Source organism: Girardinichthys multiradiatus, chromosome 3 (assembly GCF_021462225.1).
Source record: "Girardinichthys multiradiatus isolate DD_20200921_A chromosome 3, DD_fGirMul_XY1, whole genome shotgun sequence".
In the NCBI taxonomy this organism is placed as follows: Eukaryota; Metazoa; Chordata; class Actinopteri; order Cyprinodontiformes; family Goodeidae; genus Girardinichthys; species Girardinichthys multiradiatus.
Genome location: NC_061796.1, coordinates 34579200 through 34601884, shown reverse-complemented (window position 1 = coordinate 34601884; position 22685 = coordinate 34579200). Strand labels below are relative to the sequence as shown.

At 38.3% G+C, this 22685-nt stretch overlaps 1 protein-coding gene across 2 annotated transcripts in view; it reads right to left on the bottom strand.

Moving 5' to 3' along the window:
- iglon5 (IgLON family member 5) overlaps positions 1–22685 on the bottom strand; it is a 198676-nt gene that overhangs the window by 38135 nt on the left and 137856 nt on the right. The window lies entirely within an intron of this gene.

Sequence of the window (22685 nt, the reverse complement as noted above, 5' to 3'; positions counted from 1 at the left end):
GAGTGCAAATATCCAATATCCAACCTAAAACTAATTTCACCCTGGTCAAAAGTCCTCAATATTGTTAAGTTTTTCCTGGGCTGTGATCCATATAATTATCGCATTGGATCATTTTATACATAAAAAAAACAACATATAAAGACATTCTTGTATAGACAATAATGCAAACATTAGTATTTAGTTTATTTATGGGTTAGGGTTAATATTGTCTATTAAATTATTTATTTTGTATTGTTTAACGCAGGTTACTTTAATGTGACAAATGTCACACAGTAACATTAATAGCAGCACAGTGCACTACAATAACTGCTGGAGGCGGGGCTTCAACTGCCATAGCTTCAGCCTTCAGTGGGTCAACTGGTACCATACCGAGTAGAGCAAAACTAAGTTGAGCAGAGCTGCGCTGCACTAAAACAGAGCCAGTGGAAAAGGGGCAATTGTTAACGTCATGGAACACTAAAGCAGTAGCGAATGTGCAGCTCATCTTCCTGTCCTATGCAGCTCACAGCAACTTGACTGACCTGTCATGGTTCTCACTTTAGCTGCAGTTTGTGGGGTATTTTATTTTGAAAAAGTCTTAATATTAACTGCATGGGTTTGACTTATTTATACTGCGAGGATGCTTTACACACGCCATCTTTATTGCAGTGAATTCAACCAGTCCACTAGAGAGAGCACAGTTACACTAGAAAGTTCTATCACCTCACAACACAAGTTGGCACATTGCTCTTTAGCGAGCCATTTTTGCACACATCCACCATAAAACCTCCTTCCTACCCTACCAGAACAAGGAAAAAAAGAATGAGAAAAAAACATATGCAGCCTCAACTACTCATCTACTGAGATTTAGCCATTCATTTCAGACACATTTTGCCAGATTTAGTCGCAATTAAGGTCAAACTTTTCCCACTTGCCCATCATTGAGAGCCCAGATATACTTGAATGTGAGTTAGGTGTTATTGTGGCATGATGAGTCAGAGAAGCACAAATCTAAAAGAAAATATGAAGATGAGCATTGAACATTTTTATCTGAGTGGGAGGAATTGTATTTCTTTGCTGAAAGGAATGGGAAACCCTTCTGCTTACTATGCCAGACATCACTGTCACATTTGAAAGCTTCGAACATAGAGCGCCGTTTTTCTTTGCAGCTTGGCTTCAAGTTGAGAAATGGGGCACTGCCCTGTGTGATCCTGAGAACATTTTGAGGCTTCAGCTGTTTGTTTTTTCAACTAGTAGTTAAGGAATAAGAAAATCTGATATAGCAATATTTAAAGCTGTTTGGGTTTATGTCATAAGGCATGTGAGTTATTAAAAATGTGTGGATATTTTGTTGTGCAGCTCTTTGCTGCTGGATTTTATTCAGTCTCTTGACGATGAACTGGTTGGCCACCTCTGCACTAGAGGGATAAACATGCTGCTGTGTGTTAACATTATTAAAACCAGCTTTGCCACATTAAACAGTAGCCTGAAAGCTACAGAGTTTCTTCTACATTTTTAGAGTTGTACGTTTTCCCAGTACAGGTGAAGGACCACAGTGAAAATACATGTACAGTATCAAGATTAGATTCATTTAAAAGTTTTCTGTACAGTGAGGACAGATTTTACAGGTGTGTTGATGAGACAGAATGACCTCAAGTTACGTTATTAAGGCTGAAAAAAAAAAAAACTTAAAGTCAGATTGTTTGGAAAGGTGCAGCTTTATTCAAAAGTGAATATTTACATCAGAGACGATGTGAGACCAAAAGTGTAACCTTTGCTGATGTTCTCTTTTCCCACCAAAGTGAATAAACACACAAGAGTTGTTGCTTGCATACCAGTGCTTGGTGAGTAAATGGTGGTTGGTCAGTGATGCACTTACAGGAAATGACTAAGGCCACTCAGCCCACTCATCTTTCTGAAAATATCAGTCCCATATTCCCAAACAATATTTTAATTGAACAGAAAAAAAGACTATGAAGTATTATAATATAAAATAGAATATAGAAGCCCATAACATGTAGGGTAAGTTACATATTATGGGTAAGTTTCATGCACACAGGTGACCAAAAGGACAGGGAACAGTACATATACAGTCCTTGTTTACATTTGCTTTGACTAAATTGTGCTCTTTGAATATATTTATATTTATGACAAGTTTAAGAATTTTGAAAAATTCTTCATTGGCAGCGGCCAGTTTACATTTTTAAGGTATATCTGTCATAATTTCTTTTACTTGTTTGACTTCTGGAGGTTCTTGTAATTTTGTTCTGTACATTCTTATGTTTCTGTTCACTTTTGTGCAAATTTAGGTTAAATTTAGTTATTGTCGGGTGGCCTTATGTTTTCAGTTTCTTTGCCACCTTTTGTCCTTTAGACTCTTTACATTATTAAATCTTCATACACCTCATGATTATGGCCTTGTCCACATGTAGGCGGATATTTGGGAAAACGAGTAACTGTTTATGAGTTTTGGCCTTTCATCCACACAAAAATTCTGTTTTACATCACTAAACAACAATAATTCTGAAAACTCCAGCAAGAGATTTATAAAAAGTTTTTGAGCCTGCGTGTGTACATGATCAAACGGACTTTTGCAATTAGGCGCATCACTGTCTGCGACAAATATTGTGGCGCTGACTTCAAACCTGCTGATACATGGAGGCTGTGAACTGCTCCATCTTGCCTAGAAGCACGGGTCTTTTAGTTGTCAGAGTAGAGTGGCGGCTGGGATGGAGGTGACAAGTGACTCACTGTTCCACAACCAGAGGCTCTGCGAGCCCCAGAGCCTCGCCGTTAGCTATTTCTAGCCTTGATTAACCCTTGACAGGCACCCTGTGGCAAAAAGGCTTGTCCCAATATCGCTTCATCTCCTTCATGCAAACAGGAATCGCAGGCATGAACTGCTTTGATGGTCCGTGATGAGACATCATACAAATCCCTCTCCTTGCCCCTGTCAACTTGCGATGCAAGTCACTCAATGACTAGTTGACTTCACGCGGTTCCGTAGAAGGCTGTGGTCGCATGTGCTGGGGTCAGCCAACGACTCCTGCGCATGCTTTACCCTCATGCATACTATGCAGATGAGGATTCCTCCCTGAGATGGTCAGTCCACAGAAAGCTGTGCAAGGCCAGGACCCGATGTCCTTAGTCCTGCCACCACCCGCCTTTCCCTGAGAGGAACCAACGGTTGCCCTTTGGCTAGCAACAACAGAGATATGATCCAAGTATTAAAATGGATGTCCGCCACAACGCAAACACACCCCTGTAAACATTTTTCTTTATGAAAAAAACTAAATTTTCTTTTTTTTTATAGGTCCAAAAACCATAAGAACCCACGTTCAGGACTAACCTTGACAACTAAGTCAGTGAACAGTTAAATGGGTAATCCAGGCTTTGGACAGCTGAAAGAGCTATTTTGATCTTCACGTGGAAAAAAATCGAGAATGCCATGTGTAGAGCAGGGGCACTTATAAAGGGGGAGAGTGCCCCTGTGCCAAGCATGGATTGGTTTGTCAATGACAGACGTGGTGGTATTGGAGCTTTCATGATTGCTTACACCTGAAGGCGCTTGCCATTGTGAGATACCGATCAATGTTTGAAAGAGAACCCGGCCTATTCCTGATCCCACAACCCAAAAACATGACTGTTAGGTTAACTGGTTACTCTAAATTGTTTGTGAGCATGAATGCCTGTCTGCATGGTTGTTTGTCCTGTGTGTCTCTCTGGTGTCCTGTCATGGATTTGCTAACTGTCCAGGATGTACCCTGCCTCTCACCCAATGACCGCTGGAGATAGGCCCCCCGCGACCCTGCAAGGACAAGCTGGTATAGACAATGGATAGATGGATGGTTTCATAAAAAAAAAAAAACAATACATAAAAGTGACAATTAGCATTATTTATAAAAAGCAACTGGATCATGTTATATATTATTGTTTTACAGCTTTGTGTTAATGCTGTCATCTCATGCCATTCCTTAGATTGAAAATGTTGTACCACCTGACATTATAAATTGATCTAATTGAAATGCAAGTATTAAATTTGAATCAGTCTGCATGATTAGACGGATTTAATTCCATATTTCTCCACATACATTGGACCAATTGTCTTGCAAAGTACCTTGAGATGACGTTTGTTGTGCATTGGTACTGTGTAAATAAACTGAGTTTGACACAGATGTTTGCATTTATTTGGAACATGTGAACAACAACAAATACAGTGGAAAGACTACTATACATATGGAAGCAGGAGATGCTAGAATCCTAAACAATTGTGCATAATTGTTCATGGCCAAAGTTGTTTATAGGTTTTCTGACTGAATAGGAAATGTGCATCTGCAGCGCTAACTAGGTGGTAAAACAATAGATAATTATAATATAGCTCAATGACAATGTGTACCCAAACCATGATTCATTTGTAAATGAAGTAGCCCAAAAAATAACCACAAATAAGAAGTGAAACATTATTGAGGCTAGATCCAAAACTAAAAACATTACCGTCACCTTCAGCAGTAATTTTTTTAGTCTTACTGATTACTGTCTCAAATTCTCATTTTCTCTGCTCCCTCCTGGGTTTGGCACACAGGCTGAACTACACCCACCAGGATGATTCAGGAGTATTGGCCACCAGAAAGAAGGGTGCATGCCAACAAGACGCTTAAACCATCACTCTAAATGAGGAAACACAAAATGAAAAGATTGTTTTCTTTGCCACTTTATTACTCTTAAAACAGAACTGCAAGCAAAACCTAGTGAGTCAACATTTAAAAACACTGACAACAAATGATAAATACCAATGTAGAACAGAGCTGGAGAATGTTTCTGCAGAACACCGCAGTGGCCTCTCATGTTGTTGTTGCACACCAGCATATTGAATTTCCCCTCTTGCTGCTGTCTCCAGCAGATACAGTCTGGTTTGACTACTGGTATCTCTTGTCCTTGCCATGACCTGCTTTGCACACAAATGGAACCGCCACTAGTGTAGCCCACATGGGTAGACAAAAACGCTTACATAAATGCCATCCAAACAACCACCTCAACCTTTTATCACCACAAAGTTATGAGCCTCAAGCCTAAATTTGACATTTTTTAAAAAAGAAAAAAAAAACATTTTATGGACCTATCTATGGGATTGCATGCAGAAAATCATGCAGATTACTGTTCAGCCGTAAAGCGAGTGTTTTATTGGTTATTCAACTCTGTTGTTACACACAGCGGTAGCAGAAACATGTTTGGCTCAACTGAGGATAATGCTTTATCTGTCGCTGGCCTAGACATTCACACTATTATCCCGTCACTTGCTGTTTAATTTTTTGTCTCTAGCACACTTTGTCTCTCATCTGTCAGTATTGCAAGGCTGCTTGCTCCCTACCCACAAGACAACTATTATATGATTTGAATTCTCTTGACTTTCACATGAGCCTGTTTGTAATTGCACTTGCTACAGGCAGAAACTTGTGCATAGAGCTGTATTGAGCTCTACAACTTTACCTCACAAACCCCTCAAAAGGCTGGCTTTGTACTATTTATCTGTATTGCATTTACCTTGACGATCATGTAAACACATGGAGAATGGAACGCTACATCAGAAAGCATGATTGGCGTCATGGTGGATAAGATGCAGAGTGTATAATGGTTCCTATATTAATAATCTGTTTGAAAGGGGGCTGCCGTGGTTTTTGAAATTAAAAAGAGAAGAAGAGCACAAGGTGAAAAGTAGAGGTGGAGATAGATAACCAGGGTGAGGTGAGGACCTGAAAAGGAAAGTTACTGAGAAGAAGGAAAAGCTGTAATGGAATAGGGTATTATAGAGTAATGGTAACATCAGTCAAAGCAGCATAGGAATCTATTCAGACATAATAGCTGTGTACTCAGCTTCCACTTTTTCAGGTACAATTGTTCAATTGCTTGTTAACTAATCAGCCAATTACATGGTGGCAACTCAATGTATTTAGACATCTACACATGGTAAAGTTGACTGGTCTGAATATTTCAGAAAATGCTGATTTATTGGACCTTTTCTCCGAAAGGGAAATAAATATTGGTTGTACAGTGCTGTTTGCCACTAGTGTAGTGAGATACTAACCAATAAAAGTACAGGTTAATAGTTTATACCTGAAAAAATGTGCTGCATTTTATATGTGCAGGAGCTACAGTAGAAACTAAACTGAAGGCTGCATGGAGACCTCCAACTTTCCAGATTCAAATCCCAACTTCAGGGTGTGTTCTTGTTGTATTTCTGACTACAAACTCAGAATATCTAACTTCTGAGTACAAAGAAAACAAGCCATAAAAACTGTCCAATGTGCATAGGGTCAAGGGTTAGGTTACCTCATTATAGCTGCATATTTGTTATTAACATGGATAACAAACAATTTAAACCTCCTAGCATAGATATGGGCTTTAAAGGTTTTCTCTGGAAACATAAAATGCACTGCTTGCACAACAACAATTCGTGAAATAAAGCAACAATAATAAATTTATGAGCCCCAACAAATTTATGGACCCTGGGGTACTGCCCTGCTAAGCCTTTTCTAATGTTTGGCACATTTTAAACACCATAGCCTTCCTGAGTATTGTTGATGTCAATATCCATCCCTTTATGAACACAGTGTATCCATCTTTGGATGGGTACACTGGTCACCGGGATTCCAATTCATTAGGGCACCTTTGGGATGTGCTGCAACAGGGGTTTCACATTATGAGTGTGCATCCGACAAATCTGCACAGCTGCCTGATGCTATTATGTCAATATTGGCCAAAATCTCTGAGGAATGTTTCCAAAAGCTTTGTTGAATCTATGCTACAAAATATTACGGCACTGCAAAAGAAAACAGGGGTACTAGCAAGGTTTATCCAATGAAGTGGCCTGTGAGTATATATAGCAATGAAAAAGAAGCAACAGAAAGCCATCAATATGAAGTGGAGAGGACAAAGTGCTGCTGGAAACAAGAACAAATCAAACACAGACACACCCGCATAATTAACACCGGCATACTGCAGCCAATTAAATATTTACAGGGGCCCTTCCCTTCGACACCTTGATGATGAAGAGAGGCAGCCCAAGGATTATCAGATGCCAGAGCCGCAGGCAGGAAACAAAGGGGTTGGGGATGAGGGATTAAACATTAACAGGCACAGATATTCCTTTCTCTTCCATGTCTGATCCCATTAACTCTGGACGACCAAAATCCAACCATGTCCACCTCCCTTCCTGCCCTCATCTTTCCTATCCATCTTTTCACTCCAGCACTCATTCAGCCCCTCTATTGCCTATGTATGAAACCCCAGACTCCCCTCCTAGGCTGCTTCCACCCTCAGCACCACCTGTCAGGGACAAAGCAACAGGAGAGCAGGAAGAAGTGATGGGCAAGCGGCGAGAAGCCACCTGGATGCCTCGTGCAAACAGCTCAACAAGATGGATATACAGGTCACTTGCTTTTCACAATTGCCGTTGAGGCAAAATGGATGTCGGCAGGATTCCGTTTGACAGGAAATCTAAGAAATGTCAGAGACGTCAGGCTCGATGAATTGTTTTGAATCTGTCTGGTAATGTTATTTTTTTCCTCCTACTTCAATAAGTATGCTTTTTCTTTTGAAAGAATTTAGTGAAATGAAAAAGTTAATTGTATTCTGTTAATGTGATTTATTCTGACATTATAAGTGTTCCATTGGGATTGTTCAAGAGCTTTGACTTGACATCTCATTGCTCGTCCTTCAAGGTCATTTTGTTTGACAAGGAAATAATGCTTAACTCATCTTAATTTTAGATGCATTATGAATCAAAATATAAACAAATGGAACACATTACCCATTTGTGTCTTACCAAAGATGTGACATTGGCTTCTTTTCATAGTACACATGCTGCATCCACAATTCTGCCTCCAGTCACTTCCTCCAACCTAGCATCTTGCTCGCTCCCTCCCTCCCTCCTATCTACTAATCCCTCTTCACACATCAATCAATAAAGGACTGCAGTGCACAGAGCCATACAGTACTCAATGCAGCAGTTGTACAACTTCAATGGGCAGCCACAGATCTTTACCACTGAATCAAACGTGGCTAGGGAAGAAAACCCGAGCATGCTAAAACCTGGGACGAGCCCTGTTTCCCTCACTTTTACACCCTATTTTCCCTGAACTGACATCAAAACCCCTTAGCACTCTTGAAATCAATATCGCAGCTAAACAGTTACTTCCTTTTCCTGGTGAGTCCACTCACAGACACGCGTGCCTGCCTGCCATACACAAGGCCCTGTAGACTCCCTTAAATACACCCTGTGCACTGGTAATTTGACAGACTTGTGCAGTAGTGTTGACACTTCTTTAAAAAAGAAACACACAACAAAAAAGCAACCAAAAGGAATGTGATATCTGCTACACAAGAAACCCGACAACATCAATGTGGTATACCAAACAAACACATCTATGAGTCAACTCCTCCCTGATCCATAGAGGCCAACCGGCCATTATGTCAACTCAGCCAGGTAAGACTAAAAGAGGCCTCTATAAACTACTGCCACCACAGGCAGCAGAAGGTATTACAACGCAACACCCCTACAGAAATAAAATTAAGAATAAGACTTTTTCTTTTTTTTTTTTTTACATGAGAGCAAAATTCCCTGCTTTTATTAACCAGCTGCACAGATCTCTTTAACAAGCCAGAGGAATGTACAAGTTACTATGGAGTCATTAAGTACAACATCCTAAACATGACTCGCCAGTTTGAGCAAAACATTTTAGAGGTTTTTCAGCTATGAGCTGGTATAAAATTCTGACAGTATAATAAACTTAATACAGTTCAACTGTTTATTTATATCACAATGATTCAAAACAAATGTCACCTCAAGTCACTTTACAAGGTAATCATGTTTAATTCATCTCCAGAAATATACAATTAAACTAATACAATGCAATCTAGTCATACAGACACATAAAAAATTTAAACAAAAATACTGTTTTTACAGCATTGTGGTAACAAAACAGTAATTTAAAACAAACTTTAAAAAATATGTAAATTTCACTAATTACTTATTTTGACAAAGATTTTATTATTGCAAGAATTACATTACCTGTTTAGAACTGATTATTGTGACAAAGTGACCGAGCAGATATACAAAGTGGCATAGAGAAAAAGCTTTTCACAAGTAACATTGGACGCCTAACAAGGCAATGGAAGTATGTTCAATATATGAATCTTCTGCCTATGGTAAACCAGCTGTAGGCTGTATATTTAATCGACAGACTCACATGGCTTATTGCAAACATTTATTTCAAAATGTCATTTTACAGCAATAAAATGTCAAAATATTTATTGTCAAAATGTAGCCTATCTTACAAACCACCATCTAGTTGATGTGAGCAGGTGAATTTGTTTTTTGAAACAAAGTTCTGTTCTCCCATGGCACTAACATTCATCCTGAGTGATCTGACTGTGTCTGAACACCACTGAATCGGATGTAAAAACACACTCAAGAGGCATTGAAGACAGTTTTTCTTTGACTACTTTCTGAAGTCAGCAAAGGTTTAGGAGTTTCAATGAAATCCATCTTGGAACACATTCAGGGACACATTCAAGGACCACTGGCAGAAAGACTCATGATTAAAAAAACAAAAACAAAAGTAACTTTTGTAAATTGCACTGTTGTTAACTGATTTACTACTACTAAACAGCAGTCTAAACCCTGAAAACTAGTTTCTATCTGATGCAGACTTTTGTTTTTGTTTTGTAGCTGTCTTACCCCTCTGCTGTGTACTCATCCAAGAAAAGCTATTTTTGATCAGTTTTTTTAACGGGTTAAAATCTCTTGGTATCTTGTGCTATTTGTGAGCTTTTTAAGGTTTGTCTCATCTGTTAGGCAACACAGGAATGTTTTAGGAGCTTGTAGTATAAATAATCCTAAAAATGTGAATGAGGGGACGGTAAGTGCCGTGGCAGTAGAGTGGGCACCCAATATATGAAGGTTATTAGTTGATGACGCAGCCGTCCAGAATTTGATTGCCAGCTTTTGGACCTCTGTTGTATATCTTCCACCCTTCTCGATCTCTGCCCGATTACTTTGAATAAAGGCCACGGAGAAAAGGGACTGAGATGAATCTTGGGTGTTTTTGATATCTGAATAAATATGTAAAACTCACAGAACGGCTTGGAAAGGTCAGGACATGAAGCATTGACAAAAACAAGCATGAAGACAAACATGGGCATTGAGACAGTCATAGGAAAGGAGCAATTCACCAAAGAAGCAATCACCAACAGGAGTTTAAATAGCAGGGGAAACAGGTGAGTGGCATGAGCTTGATGAGCAGGCACATGTGGGCTGAATGAGCAGGACTGCATGACGCTATGGCACCGGGTAGATGAATAATTACCAAGAATGGATCTGAACAGCAATGCAAAGACGACATGAGGAGAAGAGATAAACTGAGTTCTAACAGCGATAATTCAAAATGTATAAACATAAGAATAAAACTAAGAAACTAAACACAAAAGCATGAACTAATAAAGTAAGACCCCATTGGCAGTAAATAACATGAACCCAGAGAAAACACTGAAAGAAATCATAAGAAAACAATCAATATAAACAAAAACCCAAACACTTGATGATTGTGACAATTTGTTAGCATATAAAGTGATGTAAGTGTGATTCAATTACTTGGGATGGATTTTAGTGTAAGATGTGAATGGTTGCTGTAAGGTTCATCAAAGTACGCCCTGATCATGTTGATAGAGCAGCTCTCAGCACAGCCTTAGCATGCAGACATGGGAGTGAGTGCTATACAGGTCCTTCTCAAAATATTAGCATATTGTGATAAAGTTCATTATTTTCCATAATGTAATGATGAAAATTTAACATTCATATATTTTAGATTCATTGCACACTAACTGAAATATTTCAGGTATTTTATTGTCTTAATACGGATGATTTTGGCATACAGCTCATGAAAACCCAAAATTCCTATCCCACAAAATTAGCATATCATTAAAAGGGTCTCTAAACGAGCTATGAACCTAATCATCTGAATCAACAAGTTAACTCTAAACACCTGCAAAAGATTCCTGAGGCCTTAAACACTCCCAGCCTGGTTCATCACTCAAAACCCCAATCATGGGTAAGACTGCCGACCTGACTGCTGTCCAGAAGGCCACTATTGACACCCTCAAGCAAGAGGGTAAGACACAGAAAGAAATTTCTGAACGAATAGGCTGTTCTCAGAGTGCTGTATCAAGGCACCTCAGTGGGAAGTCTGTGGGAAGGAAAAAGTGTGGCAGAAAACGCTGCACAACGAGAAGAGGTGACCGGACCCTGAGGAAGATTGTGGAGAAGGGCCGATTCCAGACCTTGGGGGACCTGCGGAAGCAGTGGACTGAGTCTGGAGTAGAAACATCCAGAGCCACCGTGCACAGGCGTGTGCAGGAAATGGGCTACAGGTGCCGCATTCCCCAGGTCAAGCCACTTTTGAACCAGAAACAGCGGCAGAAGCGCCTGACCTGGGCTACAGAGAAGCAGCACTGGACTGTTGCTCAGTGGTCCAAAGTATTTTTTTCAGATGAAAGTAAATTCTGCATGTCATTCGGAAATCAAGGTGCCAGAGTCTGGAGGAAGACTGGGGAGAAGGAAATGCCAAAATGCCAGAAGTCCAGTGTCAAGTACCCACAGTCAGTGATGGTCTGGGGTGCCGTGTCAGCTGCTGGTGTTGGTCCACTGTGTTTTATCAAGGGCAGGGTCAATGCAGCTAGCTATCAGGAGATTTTGGAGCACTTCATGCTTCCATCTGCTGAAAAGCTTTATGGAGATGAAGATTTCCTTTTTCAGCACGACCTGGCACCTGCTCACAGTGCCAAAACCACTGGTAAATGGTTTACTGACCATGGTATCACTGTGCTCAATTGGCCTGCCAACTCTCCTGACCTGAACCCCATAGAGAATCTGTGGGATATTGTGAAGAGAACGTTGAGAGACTCAAGACCCAACACTCTGGATGAGCTAAAGGCCGCTATCGAAGCATCCTGGGCCTCCATAAGACCTCAGCAGTGCCACAGGCTGATTGCCTCCATGCCACGCCGCATTGAAGCAGTCATTTCTGCCAAAGGATTCCCGACCAAGTATTGCGTGCATAACTGTACATGATTATTTGAAGGTTGACGTTTTTTGTATTAAAAACACTTTTCTTTTATTGGTCGGATGAAATATGCTAATTTTGTGAGATAGGAATTTTGGGTTTTCATGAGCTGTATGCCACAATCATCCGTATTAAGACAATAAAAGACCTGAAATATTTCAGTTAGTGTGCAATTAATCTAAAATATATGAATGTTAAATTTTCATCATTACATGATGGAAAATAATAAACTTTATTACAATATGCTAATATTTTGAGAAGGACCTGTATGCTTGACACTGTATCTGTATATAGGACTTCAACACCTATAAGTCATTTGTGTAGCATTTTCAATAATAAGGATGGAAAAGACATGATATGAATGATTTGTACACACTATGAGAATAGCATACCTGTTTAACCAGGACCTGCTAAAATTAGCATTGCTTCTGTGTTTCCTATAAGTGCTAAACTAACGGCTATTACACAGTTTTAGTTTTATGTGTGTAGACTGCTTTGGTTATTTCTAATTTAAAAACTAAATTATGTTGACCAATTAAACTTAGTAATGTATCATACAATGGAGATTATTTAAAACAAAATTTGAGATTAACTTAACCTTTATTCAACCTATAAAATTCAAAAATGAAGTATTTTAATTTCTTTTTTTGCATTAGGACCATCATAGAATCATGTATCATTTTGTCTCATGAGCTGAATGCATTTAGATATTTCTACAGGTGACTAATTCAGAGGAAAGGTTTAGGGGAACAGATGGGGGCATGCTCCTCTTTGCTACAAAAAGCTGATGATAAATCGTCTCTTTCCCTACCATCATGTTGAGGGATTTAAACCACTGTATCGGTATGATGAAAGATTGTGCTTTTACTGGGTTTTCATGCGATTTAACTTGTTTCGGCAGTAAATTGGCAACAAATATTGAGAATACTTTCCACTTGATATCTCATTCATGTTGGTTTGGTTAAGATTAAAATCATGTGGAGAGGTAACATACATGTTTTTGCAACTTGTTTTATGCCATTTTGGTAATAATTTGCCAAAATAGTATATGACCTATGGGTTGCATTTGTATGTTTTTTGAAGAAAAAGTATACAAGAAGTTGTCTGCATCTGAACTATCTGACTACATTAGGGTCCTCCCCTTAGCATCTTTACCACAAGACAACTTTTAGTATTATCCTAATAAGCAAACACTCTCATGCTTTTTATGAGGGCAATCTCAAAAAGTCACATATGATTCTTTTTTTACTACCATCTGCTAGGCAGAACTTTGGATTTCAAAACCTATTTCACACTTTCAGCTTTTAAAGATGATTCACATCTAAAACACCACTGATCAGAGCATAACTTTATTTTATTTAGTCCTAAACTATGAAGCACTTTATAAATCTGGCAGTTCTTTATAGTATAAAATTCTAAATATCAATCATATTTTAGTATACCCCCAATCTTTATTTTAGGTTGTTGTGAAACTAAACAATTGGGCATTTTCCAAACAGTATCAAAGGTCATACTGTAGCTTACACTTCAGCTTTTTAGAGGCTACAATGAAAAGCACAATTACCAGCTTGTGGTGACAGGTGACAAAGAAGTGTAATAGCATGGGAGCTGTTAAATTTTAAAAGGACTATTGCTCATAAAGTGGAGTCAAAGGGAATGAGGCATGAAAAAGTTAGTTGAGTGTTTGGGAACTATGTGTGTGAAATGGATGACGAGGCAATCCAAGCTGACCACAGTAATTTATTGCACACTTGAAAAGTTGCTCTAATGAGAAAACAGAGTTTTGACAAGAGCTGTGGAGTTGGAGCCTCTCTTGTTAATCAGGACGTTAATTTGGGAGAGAAAAATCATGCAATTTCTATCAAAGCCAAAGTTATAATGCACTGAAAATGTATTCAGTGGATTCCATAGAAAGTCTTGAGTTATTGTGGAGCTGAATAAAAGATTTCATTTAGCTTTTTGTTTGAAATGTTTTTTCTATGCATAAGCCTTACAGCTACCAATACTGACTGAGCTTATAAATTTTCCCACTGCCATTAATTTCTGTCTGATGACATATTTGTGTGGAAAACTGTGAAACATGTAATATCCTCAGACAGAGCAATAAGAACGGTTAATTGTAATGACTGAATGGAGGGCAATTAGTGACTGTATGAAGCAGCCATGCTAATAAGCAATCTAAAATAAGTCATTCTCTGTGGCTTTTGTGAACAACAAAACAAAAATTTTAAAAACTGGAAAAGCACTGCCAATTTCATATGAACTTCATCTCCAGTACATGCAAAAATTAATATATGCCAAAAATGTAACATGCACTTGGGTTATCGCTCTTAATGCAAACACAAAATCCAAAATCTTTAGCATGGGTTTTATCTTTCTTGTCAGTTGTTTCTGGACTTCGATGGCTCAACTTAGCATGCATAGGTGTTTTTTTTTTTTTGTGTGTGTGTATGGCTTAATGTTTTCTGGACCACTAGGCTGCTTGTCCTGGGGCCCTGCTACTTGAATCACAGGGGGTTGGTAAGAGTGTGACAATGAAAGCACGAGATCCAAGCGGGGAGGAAAGGATGGAGGGGCAAGGTGCAGGATAACGAATGGGAAATAGTCTAGGGGCCAGAACGGAGAAGATGGTGGGGACCAGAGCTTGGAGGTAAGGAACTGATACTTCACAGCTTCAAGCTTTGAGTTTTATCTGTGTTTTATGCCAAGGCAATCCTGGTCCTTGAGAACTGTTTTCATGCTTGTTTTGGCTCTTTCCCTGCTGAACACACCTGAATCAAATTTATTGGTCATTAAATGACTCTATTAGAAATTGGTGAAAAGCTGAGGAGTTAAGTTATGTAGGCAGAGCACAACTATAAACTGGAAGCAAACTGACACAAGTTTTTAAAAACCCTGAAATGATTATCCTTTGATCTAAACGACGGCATCTGTGGCTGTATATTCAGCATTGTTGTCCTGCTGGAACATAAACCTATCACTCAGTCAAGGCTTTTGCCGCCTTTCAGGATTGTGCTGTATTTATCACTGTATCCATCTTCCCATCTGCTCTGACCAGCTTCTCTGTCTCTGATTAAGAATAGCATCCCCACAGCATGATGCTGTTGCCAACATGTTTTAATGTGGGGATGATATTTTCAGGGGGCATTGTTAGTTTCCCACCGCACATAGTATGTTGCATATCGGCAAAATGTTGGTTTCATCTTCCGCCTATTTTATGAAGTCTCGACATGCTTTATGGCAATCTGCAAGCACAACATCTTAAAGCTTTCATTCAACAATGGCTTTCTTCAGGCCACTCTATAATTTCCAGATTTGTGGAGTGGCAGGGATCTGACAGATTCTCTCACCTGAGATGTGGCTCTCCGCAGCTCACCTGAAGTTACCATGAGCCTCTTGGCTTTTCCTTTCAGTTCTGCCACATCAAATCTCAATAAAATACATTGAGGTTTTTTGTAATGTGCCAAAATGTAAAAAAATGGTAAGAATATTTTTACCAGGCACTTTATGTCATGCTCTATGATTTGCATTACATCTTTAATCATTTTTGGTGCACGTGTTTGTGTGTTTTAATAGCAATGCAAGAATTAACTTGAACATGTGTCAGCAAGCTTTTTAAAATCTCTGCATGTGCATTTTTATTCTGCAAAGTATATGTGGGAGCATGCATTTCTCTGCAAGTGTTTGCACACTTACCCTTTGTTTGTGTGGAGTACGATTTTGCTTGGCTTTGCCCACAGTCATCCTTACAGCAGTGGTAGAGGTTCATTTGCATCTGGATTCACAGCAGCTCCTGCCATTGTTGCTGTATTGCTGTGACTAGTTGCAGCTTGAACCAGTACACACAGCCGCAGTGCCAGTTCTGTCTGGCTGCAGTCATGCTGGGGACCATGTGGCAAACATTTTAACCAACACCATGAGCTCGAGCCTGAGTCTGCAAGTCAAAAGGGAAGTTGGCTGACGTGAATTTCCTCGGCGCTCTGTTTGGTTCACCAGGCAAACATGTACTCCCCTTCTACAAATCCTGATGCTCTCCTCTCTCTGTCCTTGTCCCACACCAGATGGGAGGCGGATGAGATCTCAGCTAGCATTTGGCACCACCATCACGACATCCCCATGACAACATGATAGTCTAGTTCATGCTCAGTGGTCGTCCTCTTATCTTGATGAGAAAAGAGGGCCTTTGAGTTAAAAATATTCCCTGACTTTCAAGACATGTCTGCCCCCTTTTTCACCCTCTAGCCACTTCTTTCATTCTGGGCGATGGGACTTTGGGTGTTTTTGAGAGGCCAGTACATAAGAAAGCAGCAATCAATAGAGAGGCCATTTAATCTTTGTAGCTAAACAAAACTGAGAGGGGTCTTGTGTATGACGTGCAGAAAAAAACTCACAAACACACTCAGGAATGAAAAACAGGGATGAGTAAAGATGTAAAGGTGAATTAATGTGTCATAGCTGGTTTGAGAAGGTACCACGTATGCAGCTAAGATAAATGGAAAGCTAAGCTGTCCATTTATGTCGGTCCTGGTGGATTGAGCCACTTATGAATCAGCTGGCTTATGTTCCCACTGAAGCTGTTTTAACAAAGCCCGAGGCTATCAAGCAATAGGAGGAAATCAGGAGCATAACTAACACTGTGACAGAAGTAACGTGTAATTAAATGCAATGCCACTGGCTAATTTGCCTTTCATTTATCACGACACATCAGTTTCTTGTAGCGTTTTCCAAGTAGAAATGGTTGCATGTCTCCCATTAGCGTTTATTAATTTTCAGTACACTGTAACAAACATAAGCAAATTTATAAGTCTCCTTGAAGCTGTTGTAAATTGGATTAGTGCTCCTTCAGATGAAGCAGTAGAAACAATCTCTGTCACTTCTTTCCCGCGTATGCCACTGAGCTGCAAAACATACTGACTGCTGTGCAATAAACATATGCAACCTTCTAAATGTGAACCTTATACATATACAGGTGTATCTCAATACATTAGAATATCACAAAAAAGTCAATTTATTTCTGTAATTCAAGCCACAAAGAGAAACATATTTGTGATACATAGATTTGTTACAAACAGAGTGATATATCTGAAGCATTTATAACTGTTAATTTTGATGATTATGTCATGGTTGTGGTTGAAAAGGACCCTAGAGCAGAGCATGGTTCTGGCACAAAACGTAGTTTAATAATGAAAAAAAAAGGGAATGTGAAGAAGTAATCACTGAGGAACAGGAGCTTAAATAATGAGGCAGATAAATGACAAGCAAACAAGGAGAGCTATTAGTGGAAATGTGGACCAGCTGTGGCAGAGGGAAGGCAGAGCAGCTGAAGAAGGGAGACAAATTAACAAGCAGACATCCAAACCAAACCAAACTGAAATCTAAGAGGAAAAATACTAAATGTAAAAGACTACTGAAATAAAACACAAAAGGAATGATTTAATAAGGAGAACACCTAACAATAATAGGTACAGAGAGGTAAACTTACGAAGACAAAAAAATCAAACCCAAACATGTCAGTATAGTTGCAAATTATAGCTTACAGCTAAAACCTCAAAATGCTGTTTCTCAGAAAATTGGAATATCACAAATTAAAACAATAATTCTGGGGGAAGAGTGAAAAGGCAAATAATTTTAGATGCCTGAGGTTCAGGGGGCTTTACAAGGTATTTAACAGATTTGTTGGATTTACATTAGCAGTCAACCATCACCTTCAAAATGAGCATGAATTACTGAAGCTTTTGATGATATTCTAATTTAATGAGATGCAGTTATACATGCATACACTTTTTAACTTGCTATGTCATGGTGCAACTGAATATGGTGGTAATTAAAGTGAGTGAAAACCTTTTTTCATCTTAAGCAGGCAGTGAACATGCAATTACCCTTGTGCAACACACTGTAAAATGTTCATTGCAACGGTGTTATGGTGTAAGAAATGTGCTAAATTGAAGGGCTACATCACTGTTTAAAAACTCTGGACTAGATTTAATCATCTCTAGTTCAGGATCTAGGACACCTAATTATACATTAAGACATAGTTTGAGATTTAAGAACACCAGTTCATTTGTAGAAATGGAGAAAATAGCCTTTTTAATGTTTTTTTTTTAAAAGAGAACTGCAAAATAACAGCTGCTTGAAACACAGCTTCAATTTGTGGAACCTTTTATATATTTCTGTAAACAAGGAGGGGGTCACCCATGCAAGAATTGTCACTTTATGGCAAAACACACTGAGCAGACCGAATTCTATGCCAATAACAGTGGAATAATGAAAAGAAATGCTCTGACAATGACAGCGATTGCTGCCTAACTAAAGTCATACTAATAAATTTATGTTAAACGTCTTGACATCCCTTGTCTATTCTATAAGTTTTGTATTAATGTACTGCAACAACCTTCATAGCTCCAGTTTATAGCCATAAAAGATACTAAAGACTTTTAGACATTGTTTTTAATTCTCATGTCAGTATTCATTATTCTTATTTTATATGCACAAGTGCAAGAGACTGTCATAAGCAAGATTGCTTTATATCACACAATTTTAAACATTTTTACAAGCTGTCTCATTATCCTCCCTCACCCCATAACACAGTGGAACTGACTTCATCTGCAAATGACCCGAGAAAACATTAGCCAGATGTTTACTCTCTGCAATTGCACAGTCGTCTGGGTTATAAGATTAAAATCCACACTAACCTCCAGAAAGCCATGACTGTGCATGACTCATGACATTCAGGGCGTAATTGAAAAAACAAGAACCTTTTGATCGAAGAGAAGATGCCGCAGATACGGTTATTACCAGAAGGGGGAAAAAAATCTCAGAAATAATTATTTTACATTCATGGAACTTATCATATATTTCTTATGCTCAGTGTGTTCCAAGAGTTCTGTGACAAAGTAATTTACTCTCTCTGGTGTACCCACTTTACAGCAATCTGGCAAACCTACTTTCCCTAAATTTGTGCATTCCTTGTGCTGCTTGTGAACAAGATGTCACATTTAGAACATTTTAGAAATCTTCCTCCAAAATCAAATTTGAACAAACGTTTATTTTATTCAGTTAAAGATAAGATAATTTTTCAAATATATAACTAATTCAAATCTGCATAGCAACAAATATACATTTTTGCACAACGTTAATCTCTTGATGATCTGTCTTGGACTGCATAAATTGTCACTTTGTTTTCTTCTTATTTCATTCTGAGCTGCCCTGCTGTTTGTTCAGTTCCTTTGCTCTCTCACTGAATTGGCTTGTCAGTTTTTGTTTCTTGCAATACGGTGCAAAGTTTTGTTTTCGTGTATAACAATGCTGATGCAGAAGGATTTCACACTTGCATGAGTACATACAAGCTGACAGACTGTCTGTATGGCCGTTACATTTTATTTTTTCACAGATAACTCTGTAGCTGCATAGTTAAACACAGATGCCTGACTTCTGTTTTTTTGATTTTACTTCTGTTAAATGAAAAGCAACCCTCGCTCACAACTAATATAACAAGTTAAACAGCTTATTTTCCAGCAGTTCCTATGATTATTAATCTCAATTTTTATCTTTTAGGAAGTCTGCTAAACAAAATAGAAAATTATTTTCCTTTTATTTAAATCTTTTAAAGCTAATTATGACATATTAAGCAAAAAATATCTTCAAGTGTGCCATGCAGCCTTAATACTTTACCATGACTTTACCAAGGTTTGCTGAATGAAACCAGCCTAATGCTGCCAGTATTTCTATAATTAAGCTAACAATGGCAGAATAAAAACCTACGGTTTTAGACAAACATTGGAGATGCAAATGACAATCCCACTTAGAGACAGTTATATTTGAGAATTACTGCCAGTGAGAAAGAAAATTTGGTCTTAATTCCCCAAATTCCTTGCTAGCTGGGACTTAAAAATACTGCAGCAGAACTTCGAAAAATGCTTTGAAAAATTTTCTCCTGCGCCAAGTTCTCAACAGAACTGAAAAGGCAAGTTCAAACAATGTTCAGCCCGGCTATTTCAGATACTTTCTAGAGTAGGCAAGGGTGAGATTCCAGCTAGTAAAAATCCAATAGTTTCATTGTATCATATGACTTTGATAAAAATGTGATCAAATATACAATGAACCAATTATTTTGATTTAAAACAGAAAAGCAAGAATTACTCATCAATTGCTGCTGTTGAGATACATATAACATATGTATTGTTACTGTAAGAAACCTAAGACAGAACGTTTTACCATCTAGCATATAAAACTGAATTTGACTCCATTGGATTATAACTAGGAATTGCAATATATTGAATTGAATATGAATGTTTCTATATTATTAGCATGATTTGATTATACTGAATATATTTCTGTATATAAATCAGATCTGCTTGTCTTGTGAAGTACCTTGAGATGCCATTTGCTGTGAATTGGCATGTACAAAAAATTGAGTTGAATTAGTATCTGTAGCATTTAAACATTGTTTTTAATTTCATACATAAAATTAAGCAAAAATATTGAATAAACATGCCAAATTTAGTAGTAATAATTTTCGAGGTTTTACTGCTCAGAATATCCTGGTTACCATTCAGTTCTTTATAGAACAACACAAGCATAGCAAGCTCCTAATGGGTGGTTAAGATATATAAGTTAAGCTGCGGTATTTGGCTTGACAGACATGACACTCATTGCTTCACAACTGTAGTTTTATAAAGGATAAGTGTAGTGAAAGAAACCTTTCAAATTTCCATGCCACAATAGATCAGACATTTGCCAAACAACCAAATTTGTCTTTCTTTTAAGCACAGAGAAAGTGGATCACCTTTTGTCACCTGGTGAATGGCAGTGTGGGAAGGGGCAGCGCTGCATTATTTTTTGCTCTATAGAGCCAGATAAAACTCTGTTCTCTCAGGCTCTTTTATAAGTTTGGAAACGGTTAAAATATATTAACATCAGGGTGCACCTTAATACAATGCTTCTGCTATAAATGCTGTAAGAGTATCATGAAACTTAAAGCATTACCTAGTTCTTAACAATTTGTTAAATGTTAACCTTGTTTGCTACAGCTAGCACACATAGTTATACCAAAAAGAACTGAACCTTGGGAATACTTTACCTTCATTAATGTTGCATACCGGCTGCCTCCAGAACATCCTAATAGCTATACTGCATCGTCCATTTAAGAGTAATAATTTATGTTTGACTATACGTTTTACCTGATTTATAATGCATTAGAAATCATCTCAAGCCAAACCATAATGTATTAATAATTGCACTAATGTACTGTAGCCTGTCTCTTTGCTGTTGCAAATTTACATTAAAAACATTTGTAAAATCATTGTTATATCATAGAACAAAGCCTGACAACTATGGTGGCTGCTTAAAAGAAACAACAGAAGAGAAAAGAAGAGTGCCTTGCTGTTTTTCCAGCTTAATATACCAACACCCAGTTGGTGAATAAGTTGGGTTGCCTCATAAATCCAAAGAATAAGAGAACTAGAAGGAGAAGTTTAGCTGGTTCTAAACATAAGTATGTTGTTCCTCTTATTTGTTATTATTTGTCCAGACCCATACATATACAAAAATGAATTATAATGCTCAAGTTTGAATTAAAGGAAACTTTTTAGTACCTTCATTGTAGTTCTTGACTCTTATGAAATGATTATGATCTCTGATCAAACCATAATAACAATAAATGAACAAAACACCATCGTAATCCTAAGATATTGGATAACTTTAAATCTTTACCTGTCAAAGTGTCTGCAAAAAGACATGAAAAAAATGTAAGAAAAGACACATGGCTTGTACAACTAAACCTGAATCAGATGACAACATTTGGTAGTCATGATTGTCTGTGGGCCAAGAAACAAAAGCAAAGCAGCAAAGTAACCAACAACGTTCTGAGCGAAGCTAAAGATTGTCATTAAGATTGTCACCATTTTTACCATCAATCCGTCCGTCTACTGTCTATACAGTCCATATCATTGCAGGTCGGGCCTCTAGTAGTCATTGGGCAAGAGTCGGGGTGGACAGGTTGCCAGTCCATCACAGATAAACACAGGACAGAAAACCATGCATGCTATTACCTATGGGCAATTTAGAGAGACCAATTAGCCTAACAGTCATGTTTTTGGACTATGAGAAGAGAGCCCATGCATGAACAGAGAGCACATGCAAACTTTATGCAGACTGGGACCTTCTTGCTGCAAGGCAAGCACATAACTTAAAATGTCATACATGTATTGACAACTCTTTCTTATTATCTGCTAAGCCTACTGAGGTTCTAATTTAACAGTATGATGTAGGAACAAACGTCAAAGAAAGAACAAAATGTATGACTCCTGAAAAACCTAGAGTAATACCATAAAGTGCAAAAATTAAAACAACTGAAACTATCAGCTCGTTACTTTCTCCATCTGTGTTCCCAACACCTACAATAACATTGCTGATCTCTGCTTCATCCTAACAAGCCTGTTTCCTCTTTTCCTGTTCTGCTGCTTTTCCGCTTTTCTCTTTTGCCTCCCTCTGCTCTTATCTTCTCACATAAGCAGTTGCTCATCTCCTCTCTCCAGCAGTGCCACAGCTGATCTTCTCCTATGTCTAATTCCGTCGCTTATCTGAGCATAC